Source organism: Saimiri boliviensis, chromosome 9, assembly GCF_048565385.1.
Source record: "Saimiri boliviensis isolate mSaiBol1 chromosome 9, mSaiBol1.pri, whole genome shotgun sequence".
In the NCBI taxonomy this organism is placed as follows: domain Eukaryota; kingdom Metazoa; phylum Chordata; class Mammalia; order Primates; family Cebidae; genus Saimiri; species Saimiri boliviensis.
The window spans coordinates 80346645-80364425 of NC_133457.1; positions in this window are offsets into that span (position 1 = coordinate 80346645).

Below are 17781 nucleotides of genomic sequence, written 5' to 3' on the forward strand. Positions count from 1 at the left end.
TTCTGGCAGTTAAGGGGAGATAGGTGGAAGTGGAGGTAGAGCAGAAGCAGAAGTAAAAGTGAATAAAGACATAAAGCAAGAGGGCCTCATACAAACATACATTTCGTGACCTGAGAATACGGTTAACTTAACCCACTCTACCTAAGGACCAAAGTAAATAAACTACAAATGGTGAAACTTAGGGACTACACAATGCCACCCTGTCCTGGACCTCATATCCTATTGTCCATTTCTTCTTAGTCTCCGACACTGTCTTCCTTCTTCTCCTGTCCCTAAGTGCTGACATTCTCTGATATAGATGAAATAGACAGACATGTTTCTACATATGCTTTGTCTCTCAAGGTTCTCCTTCCCTTTTCATAGCTTTACCCATCACTCCTCTGTGGCCTTAAGCGACTTCAGTGTCCTCATCTGCATAATGGGACCAGTAATAGTCCTACGGCATACAGCTTGTCAGGACAAGAGATAACATTTTAAACCTGAAGGTTAAAAGTGAATTAAAAGAAATACTGGTTTTAAGGAAGAGTTGGGACAGAACAAAAGTGCGTGGTTGAAGATGCAAAACTGGACGATAAAAGTATAAATAGTAAATCCTAATAGATATGTGGACATCCATGTTCACAGCAGCATCATTCATGATAGTCAAAGGTAACCCAAGTGTCCATTGACAGAAGAATGAACAAACACAATGTTTGCATAGAATATTCAAAATACATTTTATCATTTCGACTTAGAATAAAATGGAGAGTCATTTTTCAAGTAGTCAAGATACAATAGAATATTATCCAACCTTATAGAGAAATAAATTCTAACACATGCTCCAACACAGATGGACCTTAAAGATATTATGCTAAGTGAATAAGCCAGGCACACAAAAAATAAATACTATATGATTTCACTTAGATGAGGTACCTAGAGCAGTCAAATGCATAGACACAGTAAATAGAGTGGTGGTTACTCAGTATGTCAGGGAGGAGAATGGGAAGTTCTTGTATGATGGGTATGGAGTTTTCATCTGGGATGATAAAAGCAGCTTTGGGGATGGGTGGTGTTGATGGTTATACAACAGTGTGAATGTATTTAATGACACTGATTTGTATACTCAGTCATGATTAGATTGGTAAATTTTGTTATGTACTTTACCATAATTTTCAAAAAGTCAAAATGATGAGTTTGTTTTTTGGGGGAAGGGAAACAGGGGGCCCTGATTAGGATGGGACACATCAGAAAGGTGCTAGCATTCTTAGTGGGGTTCTGTTCCTTTATCTGGCTGTTTACAAAGGTATTGCCTTCCAATACTTTATGATTTGCTGGTATCACTGTTTTATTTTATAGTAAAAGGGTTTTTAAAAATAAAAGAATCAGGCCAGTCACAGTGGCTCACACCTGTAATCCCAGGACTTTGGAAGGTCAAGGCAGGCAGATCATTTGAGGTCAGGAGACAAGCCTGGCCAACAGGATAAAACCCTGTCTCTACTAAAAGTACAAAAATTAGCTCAATGTGGTGATGCATCCCTGTAGTTCCATCTAAACTGGGAGGCTGTGACAGGAGAATTGCTTGAACCTGGGAGGCAGAGGTTGCAGTGAGCCAAGATTGTGCCATTACACTCCACCCTTGGTGACTCCATTTCAGAAAAATAAATTAATTAATTAAAAATTAAAAAAAAATAAAAGAATCACATGTAAAACGCTTAGAATTGTGCTTGGCACTTACAAAGCCCTAAACGATTGCTATTATTAATCCTGTTCCTGCCTCCTCTTACCCATCTGCCCTGGCACCACCAGGACCCAACTTCTGGATGTAATGATAACACTTAACCCAGAGAGGTTGCAAGACCAAGCTGAAGGCCAAGAGTTCAATGGAAGAGGCAAAACCACTAGGCCTGCCCTAAGTGCTGAAAGATATGGTCACCGGGCAGCATCAACTAGGGTGCCTTCCTGGAGAGGCCAGGCCTATTTTGAACAGGGAGTGCCTGGATTCATCTCCACGCTGCATTTCATGCTGTTTCAGTCCTTCATGCTTATCTTGGTCCTATGTGCATGAAAATTGATGACCAATATGATGTGAAGCTAATAATTAATGGTTCACGTCGTAAGTACTGGAGGCATCAGAGCAAAAGAGAGCAGCCTTGGAGGATGAATGAGGTTTGAACAGGCAAGGGGAAGAGCAAAAGGACATGGCTTTACAGGAGCCAAGAGAGAGAAGTCTGGGCTGACATCTTGTGACTGGGTGAAAAGACAGGCTGAGGTTGGAGAGAACCGTGAGGAAAGCAGTGGGAAATCCGGTTTAACAGGTCACCAGGAGCCAGGTGAGGGACGGCCTTGGAACTGGGCAGAGAGATGTGCATTTGAGATGTGTGGGAAACTAGGGATGGGAACGTCATTGAACAGAGGAAATTAAAGGATTTATTCTATCAGTAACCTGCGAGGGAGATAGAAGGGGCTGGGAATCTGGAGGTTGCTGGGGGTCTGGAGGTTGCCCTGATAGTAGAGAATTCTGGACATTGTGAGACATAGAGAGATTTGATTTGAAAGGAAGATCAACAGAACTTGATACCTGACTAGATATGGGGAAGGAGAGGCAAAATCCACTTTCAAACAGAAATAAGGAAGACGGCATGATGTCTTTCACAAGAACAGCTTCTCACCTCATTTTCTAGGTTCTAGATGGTCTCAACCTTGGCGGCACCCTTGAATCACCTGGGGATCTTGTTAAAATGCAGATTGATTCAGTGAGTCTGGGGTGAAATTCTGCATTTTTAACAAGTACTCAGGGGGTGCTGCTGCTGCTGGCCCACAGATCAACCACACTTTGAGTATCAAGGGGTTTTGAAACTTCCAACTTGGCTGTGCATGGAAGAGCCTTTAAAAATCCAAATACCCAGGCCAGACGATTGAAATCAGAATCTATAGGGTAGTGGACACAGGCATCAGGAGTTCTAAAACTCTCCAGGTGATTCACATGCATAGCCTAGGTTCACGTTAGCTTTAGAGTCTCTCACTTTCAGAGGTTAAAGAATATATTTTAGTCTTCAAAGCTTTCCCGAATAGGGAAGTAACTTTTCTAAGCTCCTTTTTGGAGTGGTTCAATATTTAGCTTTTTTAAACCTGTGGGCTCCCAATAATCAACAGCAAAAATCAAATTGTCCCTTAAGATGCAAGGTACAGAAACAAAATTACTGGCGGTAGATCTTTAGTGCTACTGCAGTGAGAATATTTTTTTAACTACATATTGGGAGACGTCTTGCAACGCCTGCAAATCCTGGTGATTTATGAGCACGAATGCGCAGCGCCGAAGCTGCTGAATTGCCTCAGCTCATCAAAGAAGCTGCTCTGGGAGTTGTTTTGAAGACCTCCTGCTGTGTCTTCAGTTCCTGTTTCTGTAAATCCATCTCCGAATGACCAGGGCCTCTGCTTCCCGCACCCCAGCAGGGTGGACTCGGCCCCCTCCTCCTTATTAATTTTCACCAGGCTGGAAAAACACACAGAAAAATCCTACGCTGAGTAGCAATTAAAGTACTTTACAGTAGCCTGCAAATTGTGGTTGTAAAGGGTGTTCCTCCCATGACTGTTTCCCAGTGCCCTGGGATTTATAGCAAGGGGTATACATCCTATTGGGTATTACAATTACACAACGCCTGTGCTGGGCAAGACCATCACCAAATGTACAGGTCCCTTTTAATCTGATTCTTCTGGGCAGCCAGGCTGAGCTATAAACAGAGCAGCAGCATTTCCCCGTGCATGCATGGAGAGGCAGTGTGGCATCATGCAAAGGCCCTAGTCCAAGAGCCAAGAGAGCCCAGTTTGTGCTTGAGTTTTGAGTTTTAGTACTGGAATGTCCTCATTTGTAAATCTGGAATTGCACTGTCTCTCTTGTGAAACTGTTAGGGTCGAGAACATGCTGTAAGTGTATAATAATGGCTCTCTGGGGAAAAGCAATACAAAACAAATCCTGATTTGTACTGTTGGTCCATTTCCCTGGTGTAAATACTCCCACCTTGCTCTGCTTCAAACCACCCACCTGACATTATCGAACACAGAGCTGGAAAGACATGGACAGCAGCTCATCGCCATGTAGCATTTCAGACACGACAGACATAAATAACTTGAAGCACACAGAGAATAAAAAACGTAAAATGTGGTAAAATAAAAACATGTATAAAAATATAAATATTTAAAATACAACATGTAGTAAAATAATTGGGAAGTGGTGAGTTTTGAGTATTTATTAGTTTTGTTTTTAATATAATGTACTTGAATGCAAAGTTAGGTAGTTTTTTCCTGATGGCTGCTTTAAAAACCAGCTCACAAGGCTCCTAAAAAGGCTGGGTATGGTAGCCCATGCCTGTAATCCTAGCATTTTGGGAAACTGAGGAAAAAGGATTGCTGAAACCCAGGAGTTCAAGACCTGCCTGGGCAGTATAGTGAGCCCCATCTCTGATCATCTTCCCATTCCCTTGTGTTTATAGACAGTGGGGATGGGTCAGGAATACTCAAGAAAGATGCTTCTGCTTCTACCAACTTCATGGCAGGCAATACATTCAAGTTATTTCCATCTGCATGTGTGAATGACACCCTTTCGAACTGTGGCCCTTTTCTAGGCACTGCTCTAGGAATAAATCTAAACTAAAAATAAAATTTTAGGAACCATTGATAATTGAAGATCACTCAGGAGTGAAAATGAAAAATATCTAAAATTATCAATAAAATATAGAATTAAAGGAACCTAGAGTCACAGGATCTCGGATATTGGGGAGAGGAGGTGAAATCACTTGGAGGAATCCCTTTCCACTTTGCACAAGTTCTCTTTCATGACATCCACACAGTTACATGACCATAAGCATTTGATTTGTGTAAATTAGTTTAACCCCCAGCTTTTCAAAAACACATCTATTGGGTAAAGTGTAGGCAACCTGAGGACGTCACGCAGTTTGCCAGATGACAGTGATGTGAACTACACCAAAGCTGCCTGTTGTGATGAGAAACAGTCAAGGCATCACTGTTCTACCCACAGATACAGAAGGAGATTGTTATTCAGGAGGTGTGTAAAGAGCTACCTTATTGCTATTCAAAAGGCACTTTCTCATTTGAAGAAGGTGAGAAAATCAATATGCTGTAGTGACAGAAGCATTCAAAGGCTCAAGACACAATAGAGAATGAGTCTTCCGCCTCAAATCCACAGCTCAAAATCAAAGCCCTGGCCCCGCTTATAAGAACGGAGGCTTGGAAAATCCACACAGCAAGAGCTTGGCCATGTTCCCGAGATGCAGAAGGTTGTGGTTATTTTAAGGAATGAAAGAGAGCATCAGAAAATTTAAAAATAGGCATTTGAACTTTAGAATAGCTATCTTAAGTCAATGGAAGCTTTTGAGAATGGTCCATCATTTGATAGTGTGTTTCTAAGTGCTTGCCTAGGCATGCATCTGTAAACACCTGCTATTAACAAGGTCTGCTCTCTCCAAGATCAGCAATACGTAATTTTTCTGTACTCTTAACAGAAATATCATTCAAACTAGATGTGGAAATATAAGAAAAGAGATGTGCTGACATCACATAGTTCCTTAAAAAAATTCACTTGCTTAGTTTTCTATTTGGACATAAGAAAGCATATCCAGAGTTTACTACTCTTCATTTTTGTCACAAAATTATTTATGGAGTACCTGCAGGCCTCAGGTGACTATGGTAAGGGCTGTGATTAAAACACATCTTTGCTACTTCAATATTCAGTTCACTTCAAACCAGGAATACAGCTTTGTGCTGGACATCCGGGTCACCAACCATCCTAGTTTGCCTGGAACTGTCCTGGCATTGGTATTGGACATCTGTATCCCAGGAAATTCCTCAGTCACAGGCAAACTGGGAAAGTTGGTGACCCTACTGGGCACTGAAGAAGTTACCAAAGAAGGAAAATTTCCAAAACTTACGGAGCTCACAATTTAATTGGAGAAAAGGAAATTCCTGTATTAAACTGTCAGATATTGACAGTTTATATTCAAGAAAGAATATGATTAACATAAGCCTCATCTATGTTTGATATGGAGTAATATTAAAAAATAAGTGCTATGCAAGGGCTTATGGAAATAAGTGCTTCAAAGGAAAGAAACATGTTTGTGTAAATGTTTGTGGAAGTTTTCAAGTGTTGGGTCAAATATTTATTGTAAGAAAAGCATGGTGCTGGCCGGGTGCGGTTGCTCACGCCTGTAATACCAGCACTTTGGGAGGCCGAGGCGGGTGGATCACGAGGTCAAGAGATCGAGACCATCCTGGTCAACATGGTGAAACCCCATCTCTACTAAAAATACAAAAAATTAGCTGGGCATGGTGGCGCGTGCCTGTAATCCCGGCTACTCAGGAGGCTGAGGCAGGAGAATTGCCTGAACCCAGGAGGCGGAGGTTGCGGTGAGCCGAGATCGCGCCATTGCACTCCAGCCTGGGTAACAAGAGCGAAACTCCGTCTCAAAAAAAAAAAAAAAAAGAAAAAGAAAAGCATGGTGCTAAGCAGGGTTAATAATCTCAAACAAGGCGTAACTCTGCTTAGACTTTAAGTTTCTAGTCCCACCGCTAATTGTCCCAATATCATGAGCAAATCAATTAATCTCTTTGCCTCTTTGTTTTCATATCTATAAAATGGGCGTTACAATATTGCCTGCCTTGTACACTCTCTAGGGATATTGGGAGAATCAAATGAGATGAGAAGTATATATTAAAGCATTTTGAAAATTACAGAATGTAGTACAAATATAAGGGCATAGGTGACATCATCATTATTGCTGATGGACAAAAATAAATCCACGGTGTGACTTCAGTGAGATAGAACTGTATTGACCAATAATGGCTATTTAAATCTAAATTAATTGAAGTTGAATAAAAATTTTGAAAGTTAATTTCTCACTTACCCTAACCACATTCAAGAGCTCGATAACCATATGTGGCTAGTGGCTTCTGTAGTGGACAATGCAAAGAATATTTCCACTACCACAGAAAGTTTCACTAGGCAGTGTGGTCTAGAAATAAGTGATTGACAGTTTTTATCTTGAATATGGTGATAATATGTCTTTGAAGTGGGGGTATTTCTATATAAAAGCAGAAAACTCATTAGGACTCTAAACTGTCTAACCTTAACTCAAATTGTGGTGGTCATTACTGCTGCTCATCACATATTCTAATTCTTTCTCTCCTGGGCACCTGTTAGCACTGCACCTCTTGAAGCTCTTCTGGTTGACCGGAAACACACGGCCAATTCTGGACAATGAGCTCTGAACACAAGTGATGTATGTTACCTGCATGTTGAGCACTTAATCATTGCTGGGAATCCCTCCAAGTCTTTATTCTTCTGTCATTCCTGGAAGCCTCCCAGATAAAGGCTGTTGATCAGCATGAGTTCTCCAGGGAGAACTACACAGAAGCACAGTTTAGTTCCCAGCTGACCCTTGATAGACATGTAGAAGGAGCAAGAATTAACTTTTGGTGGAAGCCATAGAAATGGAGGGGCTATCTGTTATTTTGGCATAGGCTAGCCAATCCTGACTCATACATAAATCTTGAGGTAAGAACAAAAAGAGACATGATTAGCTAGGTCTCTAATCCTAGTTATTCTCTAGCTGTGGCCATTCACCAGACACACACACAGACACACACACACGGACCCACATGTACATGTAATAAAAATAGAACAGAACAAAAAGGATACAGCACAGCCCCACCTTCCCACAAATGCATTCAAGCTGTTCTGCCTCACTTCCTTGCCAAGAGGAGATTCAAAGCCATGTGTAATTCATTTATCACCGCCCAATTTTAGAATAGAGTACAACATTCTCATTTTCTTCTATGAGACCCTGAATAGTACAATTTCTTAAAGACTAGCGTTGTTGTCACTGGAACCTGGATTTTCCAGAAAGAGGTTCATACACTTCTTTCCAAAATGTACCTCTGGTATTTGTCTCTCCAGCTGTGAAATGGAGGAATCAAGGAGAGCGACAGCCATCTCACACATTGATGGAAAGTTCTCTCCTCCCAAAAGGAAGCGTGGGGTGTGGTGAGTTAATGACAGAAAGTACTTCATTTTTGAAGAATGAAAGGAGATATATTGGCACAAATTACTCATGTTCTGCTGCCTAATCCCAAAGCAAAGATTCTATTTTAAAACCCCAGGTAGCAATTTCACTTTTGAAACACATTGAATATTATACTAAAGGGATGCCATTGGGAAAACTTTGGGAAGACAAAGCAGAAATCTTATCTTTGTGTGTGAATACATGAAGCGGTCCTCATGGATGAGCATACTGTTCCCGATCCTTTTACTACTATTCTTCCACATTGCTTCCCCCAGTGTCCACCCACAGCTCCCTCTTCACTTCCTCCTGCCACTCAATCCTGCAAAACACAGAACCTGTTTGTATGAATTATTTACCATTATTAACTATGGAGTATCCACATGGAAAAATGAAAGAAAGAAATACATGTGAAGCATCTACTTGGAGTGCTATATGCCAGGCATCTTCCCTTCACATTAGGTTTTTAACCTTCCTAAATACCCCAGAAGTTGCTCATATTATCTCCATTTTTCATATGAGGAAACCAAGGCTTAGACATGTTTGTAATGGACTCACCATTCACATGTTCCCATTTTCCTACAGGCCAGGGGCTTCCTATAACAAGCACCAGTTACCCTCTGCCTGGGGCTTTTTCTGGTTTCAAAAACAAATCTAGACCACACACAGAGCAGAACAGAGAAGTTGCAAAGTTAAGGCACCTTGGTGGGTGCTCGGCACCCCCATGGATGGGTGTCAGTGAATGAACGCCCCAGCTTTCTCTCCTACTATGAGGGATAACACTGAGGCAGGGCCTCCCAGGGTTCCCCAGCAGGTGTGAGCCCCAGTTGCCACAGGAGTGGGGTGCTCACTAACACGTCTCTATAGGCTTCCTTCCCTTTCCTGTCTCACTTCCACACCCCCATACCAGTGCTGCTTAGAATCACTTCCCAAGTAAATGACTTGCCTTCAAAACTTTTTCTCCAAGTCTACTTCAGAAAGAACCCAACCTAAGACAATGACCCAGTTCATACAATTAGCAAATGCTGGAGCCACTATTCAAATTGTTCTTACTCTATACTTTCTATGTCAGTGATGAGAGAGGATGCTTCAAACAGTCTCTTGTCTCCACTCAGGGAGACCAGAGAACATTGTGGTGAACATTGAACAGGTCACAGAAATTAAAAAAAAAAAAATTAGAGTAGGAAGCCATTACCTTCACTAAAGACCTCGTTACGCTCTGACTGCTTTGAATTGATTCTTCCAATCTGCCTCTGAAAGACATCATGGCCCTTGATCATATGAGAAAGTGGGTACCATGGGAGACAGATACTCTTCCTGAAAATCCAAGAAGAGTTTGGAGAAAAGCTTTCTGAAAATCCAAAACATGACTCACCTTGAGCGCTCAGAATGCAGCTCAGGTGGCCGCATTTATAAAAAGCTAGGATAGTTAAGGACAAGAAATTCTACTCAGCTGTTACCACTTTAATCATTGTTTGGCCATGGCCGGCAGTGCCATCAACAGTGGCATCTCCATTTGTCCACTCTGGTCATGGGCCATGAACCCAATTACCCATGCTTGGAAACTCCCAGCAAGAATGAAGTTCCCTTATAAACCAATCACAGCAAGGCACTTTAGGAAGAAAGCTTTACCTAAACTATTGAAGACTGATTACCTTTCACTGTGGCTTTTTCTGTTGATGCCTCACCCAATTTAGTCTGATGTATCAGCTCTCATCTGGATGTTCCAATCTACATGTGGAGAACGTCACTGCCCTGACTGCCTGCACGAACAACACGACATCAGAAAACAAAAGTCAAAATTCACAGAGAAGGGAGCATTCCCCAGCACAGCCTGGGAGCACGGTAGGCACTTAATAAATACACGTCAAGAAAACTGAGTCATGGATTTCCTTTGAATTGATAAGATGTTTGAACGAAGGCCAAGTGTAGTTTTAATAGAAGAGAGAGGAAGGGAAATCATGGTAAAAAAAAATAGCCAGAATTTCGATTCACAGAAAAATAAGGCAACCAAAATGTCTGCTGCCTCAATAGCCTTGAGACTTCTGGGCTTTTACAGTTACCCTCTTTCTATATATTATTAATAAAAGATGGCTTGTGAAACTTGAAGAGACTCCTTTGGGCCATAGATGGGACAATTTGAGCACTACTAGAGATAGTTAGCCAGGCATGGTAGCACGCGCTTACAAGCCCAGCTTCTCAGGAGGCTGAGGCTGGAGGATTCCTAGAGCCTGAGAGTTTAAGGCTGCCGAGAGTTCTGATTGTGCCACTGCACTCCAGCCTATGTGATAGAGAGAAACTTTGTCTCAAAAAAGAAAGTAATAACTGCAAAAGGTTGAAATGTAACGAGTGGGCTGGGCATGGTGGCTCACGCCTGTAATGTCAGCACTTTGGGAGGCCGAGGCAGGAGGATCACATGAGGCCAGGAGTTCAAGACCAGGCTGACCAACATGGCGAAACCCCATCTCTATTAAAAGTACAAAAATTAGCTGGGCATGGTGGCATATGCCTGTAATTCCAGCTACTTGGGAGGCTGAGGCAGGAGAATTGCTTGAATCCAGGAGGCAAAGGTTGCAATGAGCTGAGATTGCAAAACTGCACTCCAGCCTAGGCCACAAAGCGAGACTTTGTCTCAAAACAAAAAAAGAAATGTAACAAGTGCATGTGAATATATGCATTCGTAATAATTGAAAAAGAATTAGCTAATACATGTGTTCATAATAATTCCTGAAACTCCATTGGAGTCTGCAAGTGAACCAGTGCATCATTTTGAAAACCGGTAAATTAAAGGGAATGAGTCTATTTAAAAAAGATGTGAAAAAATCCTGAGCCCTGTCCTACGCACTAACAGAGATTCAGATCCTGACCAGTTCCCTCTGAAAGGTGCTCGAGAGCCATTCTTTTTACGGAATGTTCTCTTCCATGTGCTTTTCCTTCTTCCCTCTTGCTACTCCACCCAACCCCTCCTGGTTCCCAAAGCAACCATCTTCCTGCCACACGACTTCAGTCCAGATGGATACTTCAGTCCAAGCCTGCATCCTTCCTTTCCCCCAAGCACCACTGTCACAAGCCAGTTCCATCTGGAAGACTTTAACTGGACTCCTGGGGAACTGGTGGCAGAAGGAAGCACAGAAAACAAAGTTGAGTAACAGGCATCTATGTGAAAGTTATTCAACCACACTCACTCCTTGGGGAAGTCCAGGCATCTCCATGTGGAAGTTATTTGGCCACACTCACTCCTTGGAGAAGTCCTCTCACCTTCTGCAGATTCTTGCTGCCACCATCCACATAGCTTGGGTCTCCTTTTCTTTTACCTTCGTTCAAATATCCACCAAACACCTCTCCCAACCCCAGCATCCATTATCAAACTCTTCAAACTTTCTGAAGCTTTTGATTTTTTAAGGCAAACAAGTTAACTCTTCCTGGATTAAATCTCTTCCTACCCATATGATACCCTGAGGAACTTGACTTATACAATAGAATATGACTTTTTAAGTAGCTTTTCTCAAAGGAAAGAGATGTTCCTCGCTAACTGGCATTTTGGTTTCTCGTTGGACCGTCTGACTCAAACTCCAGTCTGATTTTTTCTGTCTTTCCATTAAGTTAAAAAATGTCTAAACATTTTAAAAGTTTAAGTTCAGGTACTTATTGGTGCGATTAATCAAAGACGTATTATGTATATATTTCAAACAAATTCTATTAATCAGCCTGCCAATTATTTTTTATATTGTGTGGTCTAGTTTCCCACAGGCACTAGCCAGCCATCAGTTACTTTCCATCGGAAGTGCAGGTCTTTCAGCCTTGTTCACTATAGTATTAGTCTATGACCTTTGAAAACATACTGTTGCTTTATTTGCGAAAAAAAATCTAATTACAGTAGTTAAACGAACTGGAATTAATTAAGTTGTGGATACTTGACATTTATAGTTAATTGGTCATATCCATCATAAAAGGAGAAATTGGGCCTTTTATCTCTCTGTTTTATCAACCATGCTGAAAATCAATAGTGTTTCCAGGAGCGGGGTGCCAAGGCTTCCAGCAGCCTGTTTGACCCAGAGGAAAACACAGGTCTTCATTAAATTATGGCTAGAAATGTCTTAGCTGGGGAAAGTCCTCAGGACAAGAATCATGTGTTTCTGCATTTCCAGATAGAGACTTTAGAGACAGCCTAATTTGGAGGTCCCTGGACAGAAGACTTGCTAACCCAAGTAAAGGGGGGCTTTCCACAAAGTGCTTACTGGTGAGACTCCATTCATTCCTAAACAACCCCTCACTTCCACTTCACCACACTGTGTCCAAGATAGGCAGCTTCAGTCATAACCAAGAGACAAAGGTTCTAAGAGTCCCCAAGAGATGTGCTGAAAGCACACAAGGCCCATAATTACTCAGCCTTCCTGCTCCCCTCCCTGTATGGGGAGAGAATAATCTGAGAAGGAGCAAGTTCACATTGTCATCATATATGTATTACTTTGACAGAAATGGAAAAAAATAGGAAAAGAAGAGGAACTTCTGTTTTATTTTTGTGATCCTATAAATAAGCTCTAAACTGCCTTCCAGGAAGATTGGTGCACTTCATATTTCCATCAGCCATGCATGAGACTATACTTTTCCCCAGAGTGATATTGATGTTACAGCTTTTCCTTACAATTTTCCATCTGAAGGGTGTAATGTCTTGTTGTTAGCGGAATTTGCATCTCCCTGAGGATTGGTATATTTAGATCTTTTCTTATGTTTGTTGACCCTTTGGCAGCATCCGTTAGAGTTTAAATTATATATTTTTGATGTAGCAGTTGCACTCCTGGAAATGCTTCCTATGGAAATAACATCATGATATGTGCAGACATATTTATAATAGCATTGTTCATAGCTACAACTTGGACACAAAATCAATATACATTAAGATAAATGGCTGGCTAAATTATGACACACCTATACTGTATTAGACAGGATTCTCCAGAGGAACAGAACCGATAAGATAGACAGATAGATAGATAGAGATATTGTTTCACTCTGTGACCCCACTCAAATCTCATCCTGAATCATAATCCCCATATGTCAAGCTAGAGACCTGGTGGGAAGTGATTGAATCATAAAGGTAGTTTTTCCCATGCTGTTCTTGTGATAATGAGGGAGTTCTCAAACGATCTGATGGTTTTAAAGTGGCAGTTTCCCTTCTGTCTTTCTCTCCTGCCTGCTTGTGAAGAAGGTGCCTGCTCCACCTTTGCCTTCCACCATGATTGTAATTTTCCTGAGACCCTCCCCACCCATGAGCAACTGTGAGACAATTAAACCTTTTGTTTATAAATTACCGAGGCTCAGGCAGTTCTTTATAGCAGTGTGAAAACAGACTAATACAGATAGATAGATAGATGGATGGATGGATAGATGGATGGACGGATGGATGGATGGTTAGATAGACCATAGGGAATTCGCTCAAGCAATTATGGAGGCTAAGAAGTCCCATGATCTGCTCTCTGCAAGCTGAAGACCCAGGAAAGACAGTGGTTCCCATGAGTCTGAAAACTTGAGAACCAGGAGAACCAAAAAGATAAGTTCCAGTCCAAATGTAAAGGCCTAGGATCAGCAGAGCTGAGGTTGTTAAGTCCCAGTCCAAGGGCAAGAGAACATCCATGTCCCAGCCTGAAGATAGGCAGATAGAGCAAATTCTCTCTTACTATTCCTTTTTGCTCTATTCAGGCCTCCAACAGACTGGATGAGGGCTACTCTCACTGGAGAGAGCCATTTGCTTTACGGAGAGTACTGATTCAAATGCTAATCTCATCCAGAAACACCCTCACAGAGAAACCCCAAAAAAATGTTTGACCATATATCTAGGTCCTTGTGAGCCAATCAGGTTTACACATAAAATTAACTGTCATATATATCGTGGCAGGTCATACAGACCTAAAAAAGAACAAAGATTTCATTGTGGTGCTATCGAATGAGTTAGGTAAACAGCAGAAACTAGATACACATGATCTCGTTTTTGGAATGCAGTAACGTCCTCGGGCCCAGCCAAGAGAATCTCTTGCCCTGGGCCTTGTGCTTTAGAAGGCTCTGTTCTGGTCTTTTTCCAGCGATATCCCTCCTCAGAGAGTGGAGGTGGGCAGAGCTCAGGGACATGATCATCCAGAGACTCCATGCCTTCATTCAGGCTCTGGGGCCCTGTAATTTCTTGACCAAACAGCTCTGAACCCATGTCCAAGGTCTGCACAGACCTCTTCCCTTGGGCCTCCTCTCAAGGGTAACCATGCTAGGTTACACACCTCTAGACCCAAAGGGAGCCACGGGGTGGCTTTTTTGCACAGAATATGGATGGGGCTTGAACTTGTAGGTTGGAGTGTCCATATGCACGTGCACAAAGACGGAGTCAGGGCTAAGAAACAAAGTGGGCAGACCATAAGCTGATGGCCTCCATTTGTATTCTTGTCCCAGTCCTGCACCTGTGAAGGACAGGCCACCCTCAGACATGATGCATTAGGCCACTAAAAGACATTGCTAGGAAAGTATTTAATTTTGCTGCCTAGTGGGTGTCAGGTTCTGTACAAACGTACAGTTCTTTTTCTGTTCCATTTTCGGGCAGAGGAGATTGTTCCCAGAAGGAGCTCTTTAGACCATTGCACATTGAGAAGATGCAGCCCCCCAGGCAGAAAAACTGTCCCTCCAAAGAGTCAGAGTGGCCAGCCTCTGCAGTTAGCCCTTCCTGGAACTACAGGCACAACCCCACTATGGAAAATAAGCAGCACAAACAGCTTCTGGGACACACAAACTGTGAGACCAGAGCATCATGGAAAATGCTCAAAAAGTCCAGCTCAGCCCCAGAGCACATCTCTCATCCCTCCCGCCCTCCCACCAATTAAGGACTGGAGATGTTTGTCAAGACCTAATGTAGAACTTCCTGTTCATTTATATGTAAGTTTGTCTAAAACAAGGCACAGTTTTCTCACCTAAGACAACAAATCCATGTGTTGATGAACCATTACATGTGTGTTTATACCTGGAAACATGAATGAGGTGGTTCCTGAATGAATATAAGGCTTAAGATTTTGGCCAAGACTGGGATAACCCAGACAAAGAACACCTCTTCCAGACTCAATTTTAATGAGATCTTTCTGTCTGGATTTGTGACGTGTCACACGAAAACCTGTTAATGTTCCATGGAAAAGGATGTCCTGAATATTTTATGCCTTATTCAAATGCTTCAGATATTTATTTCAGCTTACAGATGTTGAAACTATCTTAAATTGTCATATAGTTATAAAGTGTTTTGTTGGAATGAATCTTTTACTTCAATAATTTTTCAAAGTTTTTTTTTTTATGCCTGACTCAAAGCAAAAGTAAAGCAGATAAAAACTGAGCCAAGTATCTGAATTAGAGCTGGAGATTCCTATCTCCACTCACTGGCTCCCCTACTCCCATTGTCCCTGGGAAGAAATAACTGGGTATGGGGAAAAAGAGATATTGCCACTAAGTCTCTTTACTTCCTTGAGCCAAGCTTAAACATCGCGGACCAAATTCCCTCTTTTTATTTTAGATAGAGAAACTGAGTACTTAAAAAGTTAACCCTTAGAAGGAAGTAAAGATTTATTATTATTCAGAGTGTATAAAACACTTCCCACCTGCCTTACGTTGTAAGATGAGGGTCCCTTACTGCATTAACAAAGGGAAGGCAAGAATGGGACGTCCGGTCCACAAGGTGACCTACGCCATTGTCACCTTCACACAGGTTAACTTAGAAGACAAAGGAGTTTTGGCTAAGCTACCAAGACCAGTTACAACAAATACGATGAGATTCATCATCACAAGGAAAGCAATGTCCTGGGCCCAAAATCCGTAGCTCACATTGCTAAGCTGGAAATAGCAAAGGCTACAGAACTTGCCACTTAAACTGAATTAAATGTACACTGTTGAGTTTTCTGTACATAAAAATAATTTTAAAAAACTCGGTGGCTCACGCCTGTAATCCCAGCACTTTGGGAGGCCGAGGCGGGAGGATCACGAGGTCAAGAGATCGAGACCATCCTGGTCAACATGGTGAAACCCCGTCTCTACTAAAAATACAAAAATTAGCTGGGCGTGGTGGTGCCTGTAATCCCAGCTACTCAGGAGGCTGAGGCAGGAGAATTGCCTGAACCCAGGAAGCCGAGGTTGCGGTGAGCCGAGATGGCGTCATTGCACTCCAGTTTGGGTAACAAGAGCGAAACTCCATCTCAAAAACAAAAAAAAAAAAACAAAAAAACTCCTACAAAAACAGTACATATAAGGATATAAATAATTATCAGCACTTTATGGGCACTTACTATCCGCTAGCATCTTACCTCCACCGTTATTACCTCACAAAGGCTTTTTCACAACTCTGTGAGATGGATACCAATATTATCTTTGTTTTCAGATAAGGAAACTGAGTCTTCAAGATGCAGCAGAGGGAAGAGCACACACTTAGGTCTATGAACCCTGATACCAAGATCTTAACCTTTACTGTTTAGAGCAGAGTTTCTCCACCGTGGCATCACTGACTTTCGGAACTGGATTGTTCTTTGTTATGGGGAGCTGTCCTGTGCATTGCCGGTGGTTTAATCGCATCCCTGGCCTCTATCCATTAGATTTAATTAACATTCTCTCAGCTATGATGATCAAAAATATCTCCAGGTCAGGCACAGTGACTCATGCCTGTAATGTCAGCAACTTGGGAGTCTGACGCGGGAGGACTGCTTGAGCCCAGAAGTTTGAGATTAGCCTAGGCAATATAGTGAGACCCCCATCTGTATGAAAAAAATGTTAATTAGCCCAGTGATGGTATCATGGGTAGTCCCAACACCTCTGGAAGCTGAGACTGGAAGATCCCTTGAGCCCGAGAATTTGAGGCTGCTGTGAGTTATAATTGCACCACTGCACTCCAGCCTGGGGTACAGAGAGAGGTGTCCCGTCTTTTAAAAAAATTTTTTAATTGAAAAAAATGTCTTCAGACATTGCTAAATGTCAACTGGAAGGCAAAATTGTCCCCAGTTGAAAGCATTGGTCAACAGATAGATGAAGTACTCATAAAATTATTTATGTTGTGCTATCTCTACATAGCTGCCCAAGGGACCCACAACATGGGCCAGCTAATGGAGGGCCCCAGTACAAGAGTCACTTTGGGAAATCATTCATGAAAGGCATTTGTCTTGTGCACTCAACCAACTGGGTGATTTACTGGCTATTGTCCCTTTTCAACGATCACTGTGGAGCCCCACAGGCACGCATCTAAACGTCCCATCCATAATCATTTCTTCTGACAAAATTATAGCCAATATCGGGAAGCTGCAGGTTGTGGAAGCCTGGGGATGATTCCACGTTCAGGTCCACTGTAGAAAAAAGAAATACAAAACGTCTATGAATACAAACTTCGGTGCAGGGCCTTGGAAGTGCTCCTGCAATTGAGGGACCCTACACTTAACGTTTCATCTTCTCTTTCTCTGTGCACACCAGCAAGGTCTTAGATTTCCGCCTGTTTTACTCACATGTAGGAAAGTTTACTCTGCTTGGTGTCACCACTAGGCATTCTTCCCCACTCAGGTAACATCACCATTTTCTCTTTTATCACGGCCTTGCTTGTAAGAGGGTAATGGAGGTTTCCTTGTCACACCAAGGTTTATGTGATATTGCCCAAAAATATGGTATCCAAATCATGGAAGGGCATTTTCTTGCTTAGTAGCTGTTTAATAGAGCCATGGAAACTAAAAGGGAATCA